Source organism: Peromyscus californicus, unplaced genomic scaffold (assembly GCF_007827085.1).
Source record: "Peromyscus californicus insignis strain IS unplaced genomic scaffold, ASM782708v3 Scaffold_10__1_contigs__length_136768540, whole genome shotgun sequence".
Classification (NCBI taxonomy): domain Eukaryota; kingdom Metazoa; phylum Chordata; class Mammalia; order Rodentia; family Cricetidae; genus Peromyscus; species Peromyscus californicus.
The window spans coordinates 49,421,688-49,434,695 of record NW_026294391.1 but is presented as its reverse complement, the minus strand read 5'-3'; the positions used below and the strand labels follow the sequence as shown (position 1 = coordinate 49,434,695).

At 36.4% G+C, this 13,008-nt stretch overlaps 1 pseudogene; it reads right to left on the bottom strand.

Annotated features, from left to right (window-relative positions):
- Positions 1-12,532: 12,532 nt before the first annotated feature.
- Positions 12,533-12,633, bottom strand: LOC128118022 (uncharacterized; annotated as a pseudogene).
- Positions 12,634-13,008: the final 375 nt, after the last annotated feature.

Genomic DNA, 13,008 nt, shown 5'->3' with positions numbered 1-13,008 from the left:
GTGCTGTGGGATGGTCTGTATGTTGCTCTGATTGGTCAATAAATAAAATACTGATTGGCCAGTGGCCAGGCAGGAAGTATAGGCGGGACTAACAGAGAGGAGAACTGAGAGAACAGGAAGGTGGAGGGAGACACTGCCAGCCGCTGCCATGACAAGCAGCATGTGAAGACGCTGGTAAGCCACGAACCACGTGGCAAGGTATAGATTTATAGAAATGGATTAATTTAAGATGTAAAAACTAGATAGCTAGAAGCCTGAGCCATTAGGCCAAACAGTTTAAATAATATGAGCGTCTGTGTGTTTATTTTATAAGTGGGCTCTCGGACAGCTGGGGTTTGGCGGGACCCGGAGAGAAAAGTCTCCAGCTACACTATTGGCATATTTTAATCTATTCATTTGCAACCCGAACAATTCACCCCTCTTTAGGCAACCTGATGGTTCCTTTTCTACAAAAGTTACCATATTGATGCCAAACATAGTGGCATACACTGGTTAGAATAGCCCAAAAGTCCTGGGCCCAAATGATCCTGTCTTAGCTTCCCAAGTAGGTAGGACTACAGGCATGTACCACCATGTCCAGCTTATTGGCATATTTTAATTGTACAAAAGAATGGGATTCATTGATATAATTCTACACATGCATATATTTTGGTCACATTTGCCCCATATTACCCTATATTAAACTTCCTACCCTATAACCATTCTCTTCTTTACACAAATAATTTCACCTTCTACTTTCATGTCTTAGTATTTTTAAAACCTAGATTCCTCCTAATATAGAAAATATGAAACTTGTATGAATATGGCTTATCTCACTTAACGTGATGATCTCAAGCTCCATTTCCCTGTAAATAGTGTCATTTCAGTCTTGATGAAATGTGATGAAAAATATGATGGGTGGATCTTTTAAATGTATTTACTGTCTATTTGTACATTTTTGGAAAATGTCCATTCAGTTCATTTGCCTATTATTTGCTTATTTGCTGTTTAATTTTTGAGCTATTTATAGATCCTTGACTGGATAAATATCTACAAAGATTTCCTCCAACTGTAGTCTGTCTCTTTACTCCAATTTTTTCTTTTATTGTACAGAAGCTTTGGAATTTGATTCAAGACCTTTTGTCATTCTCTGATATTATTGTCTGAGCTATTGGTGTCCTGTTTTAGAAGGTCATTGCCCATCCCATATTTTGAAATATTTTTCTCTAGTAGTTTCAAAGTTTTGGGCCTTACATTAATATTTTTGGTTCATTTTTTAAATTTATTTTTTATGTGTATGAGTGTTTTGCCCATGTGTATGTGGACCATATTCATATTCAGTGCCTGTGGAGGCCAGAAGAGGGCATCAGATCCTCTGGAAATGGGTTATGCATGGTTTTGAGCTGCCATGTATGTGCTGAAAACTAAAACCAGAACCTCTGCAGGAGTAATAGGCACTATCAATCACTGAACATCTTTCTAACATCTATATCTTTGACTTGGTTTTGTGCCAAGTAAGAGATAGGGATCTAATCTCAGCTTTCTATAAATAGATATCTTTCCCCCCCAGAACTACCTGTAAAAGAGGCAATCTATTTTCCAATGTATGTTTTGTTACTTAGCAGAGAGAGTTTATTCCACTCTATTCAATTCTATTCCATTCCACACTATGTCACACCATGCCATGCCATACCACTCCATTCCATCCATTAATTTGTCTTCTCTCTCTCTCTCTCTCTCTCTCTCTCTCTCTCTCTCTCTCTCTCTCTCTCTCTCTCTCTCTCTCTGTGTATGTATGTTTATGTGTGCCAGTACCATGTGGTTTTTATTACAATTGCTCTATAGTATAATTTGTGATACTTCCAAGATTACTTTGACTATTCAGGGTCATCAGAAAAAGTTTGATGATTCTTTGTCTAAAGTGAAGTAGCTCTTGGTGAACATTTTCAAGGAATTAGCACTTAAGTTCACTGGCCTACTTGGACTTTAGTCCAGATGTCTTTGCAGTCTTTGTTACCTTTAACCCTTTCCAGTGTCTTTCTGTCACTCCAGATAAAAATGAAGTTGCTTGCATGCACTTTCTGTTTTTATTTTTGTTAGCTAATATTATTTCCTTCTTGGGTCTCTGAGGGAGTTGAAGATTAGGTAGTTATAGTTGAAGGTTAGTTAGTTATAGTTGAAGATTAATTAGGATAGAAAGTGAATTAGATACATTTTGGACTTAACAAAATAGGATAGATAATGAAATTATTTTCTCTGAATTTGTCAAATACAAATGGACTAGACATTGTTTAGACATTTATTACTTGTATATATTGTATATAGTCATTGTACTTTTGTATATAGTTTTTCTTTTGTTAGTTATAACCTTTTTCTTTTTTTTCCTTTTTATTAAAATAGAAAAGGGGAAATGTGGCGGTATTTTACTTGTACTGAAATGTGATTTTAATTGTATGTTAATAAATAAAGTTGTCTGGGGGTCAGAGCTATTAGAGTCATAGCAAGTGCATGGCGGCGGTGGCGCATGCCTTTAAGGACCTGGAGGGCGGTACATTCAGGCAGTGACGAGGCAGTCACATGTTTGAGTTTACAACCAATGAGAAGGCAGAACAGGAAGACTTTAAAGACAGACACACAGGAAGTAGGTCCTTTCGGAGAGCTCTCTTGGCTGGAGAGGATCCCTGAATCAGGAAGGGTGAGGCTCTTAGCTCTGACCTCTTGGCTTTCTTCTCTGAAAAAAAAAAAAAAAAATGAAAGCAGATTATTTAGGATCTACTAGTAACAATACTCTGTGTTAAAGGAAAAAAGCTATAATTTTCTGCAGTGGATGTTTGACAGAAGAAATAAGTACTGTTAATTGTCAAAACCCTAAGCAGTGACCTTGGCTTGATTTTCAGCAAAGAGACTGTTTTAAAAATTGTAGCAAGTAGGAATTTCAAGTACCATGAAGAGCAGACCTCCATATCTTTGATTTATTAACATCTAAGTAGTTCATGTCCCAAGATTCACTTATAGAAGCATGTAGGTTTTGATTATTATTGATCTTAGTGAAGGTAAGATGAAATCTTATAAGATAGTTTTTTCTTTGTACATCAAGGTTATATAAAAGAAGGTAAATTTATCATCTGAAGAATTCTTTATAACTTTGTATAAAACATTCATTGCCTTCATCGTATCACTATCTATATCTGAGGCAGACAATGTAGATTCCATTCCCAACTTACTGATGATGAAATGAAAAAACGATAGATTAAAACATAGCTAATTACATATTAGTGAAGCTGGAGCAGAAATCCAGGCCTGTTGCCTTTTAATGTAATGTTCTTTGCACTAAACCACTTGACTACTTACTGTGTGCACAGCATTGTATGAAACAGTGGGAACTTACAGTGAAATAATACTTACAGTAGTACTTATATTTAAATGCCACTTGAAATTCCCCCTCCCACAAACATTTATTTTCTGTGCTGAAATTAGTATATATTAGATTACTCTTGTTCATGCTGTCTTGTTTAGTAGCTGTCAAGTGAATTTCTATACACTTGAGCTTTACATTGTAATCGATGTAACACAATTGGTATCTAGAGGAAAAGGCTTTTATCTATTAATGCCTCCTTTATTAGTTCCATGTTCCATAAGAAACAGAGCTAACACAAGAAACCCTTTTGAATTTCAGGCTTTTACTTATAATTCTATATGCAGAGTCTGACTTAGGAGGTCATTAAAATAAAATAAAATAAAATAAAATAAAATAAATTAAAATAAGGAGGTAACTTCATTTGACAGGTCATGTGGGGGTTTATTTATTTATTATTTTTATTTTTCAGTTTTTCTAAACAGGGTTTCTCCATGTAGCCCTAGCTGTCCTGGAATTCACACAAAAAATAACAAACAGAAGTTTTAGTGATACTATGAAAAGTGTGTTTCATTTCATGGGAGAGCTGTATGGTAGAAGTTGGTCTAATTTACTTAACTGGAAAATATAGAAACCAATGAAAGAATTTATCTCTATAATATATCTTACCATTTAGAAGCATAGAAAGCATTTTTCCAATTATGAAGTTATATGGACATTGTGAAAATATGAGCACTTCAGAATGTTGATAAAGATTTATCCATGACTCACCTAAGGATATTTACCCTACACTAACATACTAGTACATTTGCTTCTGGGTAAAACTTCTCCATGAGTGATAATGTACATAGCTTATTATTGTTAAAATATGTTAGGACACGCTGATATAATTCACAACCTTCAAATCAATGGGGGTTTAAGCAGTACACTCATGGTTCAAGTTGTCACAGACATGTTGAGTACTTTGCTCCATAGTGCCTTTTTCTTAGCACTGTACTTAGCTAATGGGAAGTTGTTTTTTGGAAGTTGCTGTGACTGAATGGAAAAAAGCACTGGAGGCTTTTATACCAGAAATCAAATGTTCTGGTCTGCAGTGACAAATACCACTTCTACTTACAACTTATTGCCCCAAATTATTACTCATGTGGACCATGAAGCACCATCATGCTATCTGGTGAGACAATGAGAAAACCACAAAAATTTGGCAAATAGTACTACTAATAACTGCTACACACATGCACTGAAATGACCTCTATCATTTGCTTTTTCATTCCACTAAGATACATCACAAATGTCATTGTATTAAATGGATGAGCCAGAACATATATAAATACTTCCCAATTAGATTTAGATTGTTTCAAATATCTCAGTGTTACATGCATTTTATTTTAAAATGCCTTAGGATGAGCATGAATAATAAAGTGTGGTAAAACATGTCTATATTTCTAGCACTCTTCTAGTCTAAGAAACTGGGATCTGAGGGATACAAACTTGAGGCAAGCCTGCATGACTTCTACATAGACTGAGAGCCTGTTTAAAAGGCCATAAACAAACACACAAAATACTGTAATCTGCTTCTCCCACACACAAAAAAAAAAAGAAAAAGAAAAAATCTGAAGAAAGATTTTTCTTTTCTTTCTTTTTTTTACCCAGTTGTCTTCAGTTCAGGGAAAGACAAAATAGATTCTTTACTACTTCTAAACAAAACAAATAGGTAATTTCATTTAGTTGTGCAAAAGATGGAATTCAGGAAGGTGTATATCAAAATGATATTGTAAGAATCGCCTCCATGTTTATTGGAAATTCAATCAACTTAAATAGTCACCTGATGAGTATTTCAGATTTTGGGTCCCAGATTATAGCACATGATCTCAACTTGGATATTGGGAAGAGGCTTCTAAGTAGTTTGGTTCTTATCTAAGTAGAAATACCAATTCACTGAGGAAAGCTTTATATCATGTGCCATTAGAACATGCTTATGTATCATTATGTTTCTTTTCATTAGGGCTATGAGTTCTATGTGATAACTAGAAAGGTATAGGAATACTTTTGATTGACAGCCTCCAAAGGAGATTAAAACCAGTCTACTAATTTGCCTTTAATGCTGCTCACATAGTCTGTTGATGTGTTTTGAATATATTCTATTTTCATGATGAGTAACTTGAAAAAGAGTTTATCGTGGACTTTTCCAGAGTGAATAGCAAATCCTTGCTTTCACAGTAGCTTCCCTTTTAAACTATGTTATACTTTATTATCTCTTATAAGCATTTAATGTATTGAACTTTTTTTGTGTGTGAGTGTGGAAGTCTAAGTGAATTTTGTGGGATACAAACATATATCTTTACTATATTCTTTGCATAGTTTAATGGCCCGATTTCTAAATGTTGAAATCTTGGAGGGATGTGTTATTTTAATATGATTTTATTTATTATTTTATGAACAAGTCCAATACATTTTCTTCCCACTACATACACTTCTCTGTGAACTTTCATGTAGCCTAAAAATGCATTTTTTTCTGTTTATGATTACATTTATCACTGTAGATCAATTCACCAATAGCATGGCAGTTATTCTACTTCAGAACAAAAAAATATGGTGGCAAAGTTTGAAAAACTTGGGGTGTTAATTATGGATAATTACATATGAGGAAAGAACTCAAATATGTCTTTAGGTCTTTGAGGTATAGATGGAAGGTCTCCAATAGTTTCTATTATACTACTGTAAGGCTTAGTGTCAGCATCACTCACAAGTACTCTTTTCTTTGGTTAACATTTCCTCCTCTTCTTGCTGGTGGTCCTTCCTCATACAGTCCCTATCACTGGGAAAGAAATGTAGAAAGACAAATGTTTGAATTCACATACTAATTTAGTGAAGCTTGATGAAGACTCAAATGAATGTTTGTTTTGATATTAGTCTTTTAGGGTTGCCAAGCCATCTGCCTCATTCAGCAATGGTTTCATTATTTTTCACGCTTATTCTGCATTTTGTTGATAGATTTATTTAATAGATTTTTAGGAGCCATTTGCCAATCTTACTATCTCTTTCAAAAAGCATCCAACATGACAAGAAATGATCTATGATGATCTTCTTGCATTTTGAAAATGTTAGTATGAGCAGTATAAAGTTGGTTGGGAAGCTGAGATACCATTTTAGATGGAGATGTCTTTCAAGGGAGATAGTTGATAGTTTAGTTTGGGCCGGAGCTTTCCAAAGCTTGTGTGAGCTTCAATTGCTGGTGTGCCTAGTTCTATGGAGCAAGCTGGTAACAGCTTATTGACATAGTGGCTTGTTTTAAGCCCTGGGTTATCTCATTATGAACATCCAGCTCAATGTTGAATCCTAGACTCAGAATAATTCTCTTTATTCTATAAAGGTCTTCAAAATATATTTAACTGACATTTACTTATAGATTATTTACTTCTAAAATTATTTAAGATAGATTACATGGAATAATACTGAAATACAGAATAATTATGTAGGAGAAACTATCACCAGAGTTAGAGGTTAATTAAGAAACAGTAATTTGAAAATGTGTAATTAGTAGCATAAATTTTGAGGTAAGGGATCTGTGATGAACATTTGATAAACGTATACAAAATGATATTTCAATATAATTATTGAAATTAAATAAATGACTTAACTAGAACCTTCTTCATAGGTAGGAATGGGATAACATAAAATGGATGATAGCTTTTGGAAGGAGGGAACTTCCTGGAAGACATCAAACATAACTTTAGTTCTCCCATTGAGAAAGTTTGAAGTGATGGAGAGCTCCTTCTTCTCTACTGTCTTTGCTTTGAGAAACAATTTATTTTGTCAAGTGTGATACTATCAGGGTTTGACAACTTTTGCCTCAAATTCAGATATTTCTCAGTCATTTGCATTTTATGGGGCCATTAGAGAGAAATGATTTAGGCTTACAAGCAAAAAGATAAGACAATTGATTTTTAAACCAAGAACTAATTGTGGGAAGGCTAGCTACCCATGAGTATCTTACTAATTGATAATTTTTGAGAGCCACAGATCATTATAAGGGCAGGACAGGGAAGATAGGAAAAGAGTAGCTGGAGATACAAGAGAAAGCAACTTAAAAAAAAGGGAATAGAGGTTGGTGATATGACTTAGTGGGCAAGAATGCTTAGTGTGACGTCATGAGGACTTGATTTTGAATCCACAACACTTGCATTAAAAACGCCTAAAAATGCTAGGTGCCCATACCTTTATCTCCAGCACTGGGGCAGAGACAAAAGGATAATTTGGACTTCATAGCTATCATGTAGCTAAACAAAAAGCAACTATAAGTTCTGTAAGAGATCTGTCTTGAGATAGACTGGAGAGTGATAGGAGACATCTAATATTTTCTCTTCTCCACATGTGTACAGGATTGTACACAGATGTAATCACATATGCACACATACATACTACACACTCACATACAAAAATGGTAATGCTTACAAGAACAGAATTGTAGTAATTTTTGTGATAGTAACACCTGACTAGATATATTTAAAGAATTCTGTATCTTACTATATCGATAGTTGCACATCCATGTTTGCTGCTGCTCTATTTACAATAGCTGGAGAATGGGATCAGCCTACATGTCTATCAAATGATGAGTAGAAAATGGAATTTCTTCTTTTTCTGAGACAGGGTTTCTCTGTGTAGTTTTGGAGCCTGTCCTGGAACTCGCTATATAGATCAGGCTGGCCTCAAACTCACAGAGATCTGCCTGCCCTTGCCTCCCAAGAGCTGGTATTAAAGATATGCACCAGCATGCCTCCTGGCTGAGTAGAAAATGGAAACATGGCACATAAGAAGTGGAATTCTGTTCACCACTAAAGAAAAATGAAAGTATAAAAGTTTCAGGAAAATGGATAGATAGTATTATACTGAGCAAGGAAACCCAGGCACAGGAAGATATATGTTCTTTCTTATATGTGTATCCTAGTTTCTAAGTTTTGAATTTTGAAGGTAAGTTGGAGTGAGAGTCTGAAGAACTCGGGAAGCTTGAGAGAAGCCATCAGAGGAGGCATTAGTGCAGTGGGGGTATTGAAATACCTGGGATATAACAGTATGGGGGACTATTATATATAGAAAGGTCTAAACAGAGATGGGGCAGGATAATGGGGGTGAGGTGGAGTAGGGAAGAAATAAGGATGTATGAAAAAGCAATATAGAAACTTATTACTATGTAAGCTAAGAAAAATATAATTGGAAACCAGTTGGGAACATTCTTATCATGTATGGGTGTAAACTGCTGCTCCCAGAAACCATAGTTTGTAAGTGAAAATTTCAGTATTAGGTAAAAGATAATTCCTTATGAATTGTTGACCAGAGACTCTCCAAAATAATGCTGAGTATTGTCATTGTTCTTGTTTGTCCACAAGGCTGGAAAGGTAAGATCTTGTTGCTGAGGATATCACATTCTTTGGTTACAGAATATTGGAAAAAATCAAGCTGGAACTGACAGCTCCAGTTCTGCTGGCTAGTGTTTTTGGCATCAGAAAGTGCTATTTAGTGTTGTTAGTGGAGAGCAATCATTAACATTTTTATCCAGCTGTGGTCCCTGAGGCTCCAATACTAATATTCCAGAAAAGATATGCCTACTGGAAGAATAGTGACGTGATGGTTTTGGTAGTAACCAACTATTTTCTGACTGGATTTGAAATCCATTCATTAACAGGGAATGAACACCTTCGGTACTGGAAACCCAGACAAAAGCCTATGGCTAGGGAGGTCATAGGCCCTAGGGATGAATCTGCTACTACAGTTTCCTAAATGGCCGTGATATCAAATTGCCTTCTAAGTAATTATGATCATACCCATAGACCAGGGAAGTTTTTAGCCTTGGACAGAGAAACTCTGTTTTGTAGCAGTCAATGATTACTCTGCTCAAAGTGCTGAGAAATGCGGGACTGCTTGGTGCTCTACCATGAATGGGACATCTATGTCACTTCTAATGCATGAACATAGCAGAAGAGGGGGTAGAATAAAATAATAGCTGAGGATGGGGATTAGTGCTTTGACATTTTGCCAACTGGTTATGAAATGGTTGCTACAAACATGAACATACAGCGGTTATGGTTGTCTGAACAAGGCCTGTGTGACACTGACCTGGTTAATAGTCCATACTTCTGAGAACTATTGACAATTGATGGGTACCACAGGAGGGGCTGTCATTTTATTTAGTAGTGTGGCCACTGGAGGGCTCTACATACTCCACATATTTAGTAGGCCAAAAAAGAGAGAAAGGAATGGCATGTATGATCTTGGCTGGTAACTTGACTACATCTGGAATCAGCTAGAATCTAAGCAATTGGGAACACCCATGAATGATTTTCTTGATCAGATCTTTCGAGGGTGGAAGACCTACACTAAATTTGGATTATACCTTTTGGTATCAGCCTATGTAAAAGAACATGGAATAAAGAAGTTTTTGCTTTTTGCCTGCTTGCCCTCACTCTTTATGGCAAGTTCATCTACCCTGCTGCTGAGGCATTAATATTAGAACCTACTTCTTTAGGATTCCAACATATGCTGAAGACTGGCTGAGGTATCCAGCCTCACAGACTGAGAAACTATCAGATTCTTGGCCTTTCTGTTGGGAGACAGCCACTGTTGTACTATCCAGACTACAGTCACATCCTGAAAGCTACTCTAATGAATCCCATTAAGATATATATATATTCAGGAACAGTGTTGTTCCACTAGAGAATGCACATGAAAGTGTGTGGGGGGACTGGTTGAGGAATAGGAGGAGTTCAGAGGGATGGTAATAGGGGTGGGAAATAAGATCACAATGCATTGCATTGTATGTAGTATGGAACTGTATAAAAATAAAACAACAACATTGATAATAAACAAAAATCTATTCAATGTAGCTCTGTGAACACTGCCACAAAACCTCTGCCATGCAATTGTGAGGCAAATAAACCAAATAGTTCCTTACACTATGGAACTAGCTTCTTAGAAGTCAGTGGGGCACAACACTAGCCATTGGTTATCTGGCTGTGTTTTAATTCTAGCAGTCTTTAAATTGTCAAGTAACATGAGGATTGGTGGCCACCTAACCATTCAATGACTACATTGGTTATCTGATTCTATGTAATCCTGACAGTCCTTAAATTGGAAGAAGACCCCAATTGGAAAGGGTATCTACAATTCCACACCCTTTACCTCCTTCTTTTCTATGTGCACGTACTAGGTGACATGCTTAATGCACTGTTACTCTTGCAGATCAGCCTAAGAACTCAATACCCAATGGATAGAGAGTGTTAAAGTTTTAACAGAATGGATAACCAGGTACTACTTCCATCCTCTCAAGAACTGCTCTGGACATGACCACCACTGTGAGCCCAGTGGGAGAGCTGGAGGGCTTATTGTTGGGCAGCAGCACCAGTGCCAAGCCAAATGTAGTTTGTGGACTTCTGAGGACAACGGAGGGCTACATTGCTTGAGGCTGTATTTGACATGCTCCCTCTTATAGTTCTCATTCTCACATTGTGGTGGTTTTTATTCCTATTGTAGCTGGAAATATATACAGATTAAAAAGGGTTGTCTGAGTTGAAGAGAAGAATAAAGAGTTTCACTTTGGAAATTGTGGGGAAAAATATCAAAGTAGGTGTGATAATTTGTCAGTACTAAACAGTGCTTCAAGGATTGGAAACACTGTTCATCTGGAAACAATCCAGTTTGCCATGTAGCTTGTGGTTTAGCTCTGTTAAATATATACATAAAATATAATATATATACTATTATGTAAGTGTAAATGTTTTTATTTATAGCTTCTTACAGAGTTATAGAGTCAAGAAAGGTATACATTATATACAGAGTGAATGATATTAAAATGATTGTAAACTTTTCTATTTCATGCTCTATTCTGTTTGTATCAATATCCATAATTCTATACCTGAGATGTTAGAGTAATGAAGTAAGTTAAGTCTTACCAGAGGGCTGCAATCTTTTCTGGAATAAATATCTGGAATCCTCATCTCTGTAGCTCTAAAAGTAAAGATTCATTTATATGTTTATTCCTTTGTAGCATCTTGGTTAAAACTTTGATATACAACCAATAATCCCTCTAAAAGATTATTTCAGCAATCTTCAAGTCCTTCTGATGTGGAGTACACACCCTGAGTAAAATTCAGTTTACCTGGATCCAAGACAAAGTTCAGTCCAGTGGGTGAAGCTAATCACATTTTTGAGGGATTATGAGTTATTTCATGTGAAGGTGGGGTTCCTGAAGAATACGGAGGGGAAGTGCTTAACCAAAGACTTTTAAATGTTGTCAAACCACTTGACGGATAAATAATAAGGCCTTGCTATTCTTAGTTAACCCTTCCCATTTTATCCCTTCTGGGATCTGATCTCTTTCCCTTTCTGGTCTTGATCCTGGAGCCTGACCACCAAGGCTATCATCACTAAAGCCTCCATTGCCAGCTGCTCTTATATTCGATTTGGCCAATTGGAAGAACCTGGGGAAATACAGAAGAGAAATGGCAGATTTTTTATTTCCTGTTGCCTCCCAACTTGGACCTGTGATTTTGGCTTTGGGTCGTCTTTCATGATCACAGTCCCTGCCAGGAAATCCTCCCTCTATAGCTCTATGTCTCACTGGATCCCAGGCAGAGGAACCACTTCATCCTCGAGTACCATCACCATTGCATTAAAGGATTCCTATTGTTGCTAACGTCTGGTGTTTCATCAGTTCCTGTGAATTTCTTCATTGTGCCCACACTTTTAGAAGTCTCTTGAATCATTTGACATGGGTTTTGTTGTTTTTTTTCCCTCCAGAGACCTTGATGATAGAAAATGTGAAGCATTTGTTGAAGATCATTCTGTGGAAGCAGTGACAAATTTGGTAAAATTTCACCCAATTCCCAAAATTTTGCCCATCACTCTACACCACAGATCTGCCTGTATTTTTCTAACTTTTTCAGGAAGTTCTTAGGGGGAAAGTCTATAAAACTTGAACAGCCATGAATTATTAATTTTTTTTCTCTAGGTCCTGGCTGGACGTTCTGTCCACAGCAATAGCGGTCTGCAATGAGAAATACATTCTGGAGCATCCTGTGTGCTCCAGCTGCAGATGTGACAGGGAGAATGAGGCTAAGTAAAGATGATGAAACACAAGCTAAATGTACTGGGATGAGCAATAAAGTAGTTTAGTGCTGTAGATGAATTCCTTGAGTTCCTTTTAAAAATATGAAGATTCATGAATTTGCATGTCATGCTTGCACAAGGGCCATACTAATTTGTATAATCTTTCCAATTTTAGTATATGTCCTGCCAAAGTGAGCATTCCTGGAGTTCTTTTACCTACCTTAGTTTTTTTTTCAATTAAGAAAGCTGAAGTATACTTTATATATAGTAAAATTTGCTTTGCTAGGCTATATCTCTGTGGAGTTTCACAAACACATACAATCATAAACGTCCACCACAATAAAGACACAAAACAATTTTGTTTTAAATAGCTCCTGCCAGCTGCCCATTTGTACTCTGCCTCTTACTGCCCAGGCCTGACTTGCCTGTTAAGCAATAGTCTCTTTTCCATTCTTATAATTTTGGCTTATCAAGAATGTCATGTAAGTGGAATCAGAGAATATGTATCTTTTGAGTCTGCCCTTCATCTTAGTCTAGTACAGTGGTTCTCAATCTTCCTAGAGCTACGACCC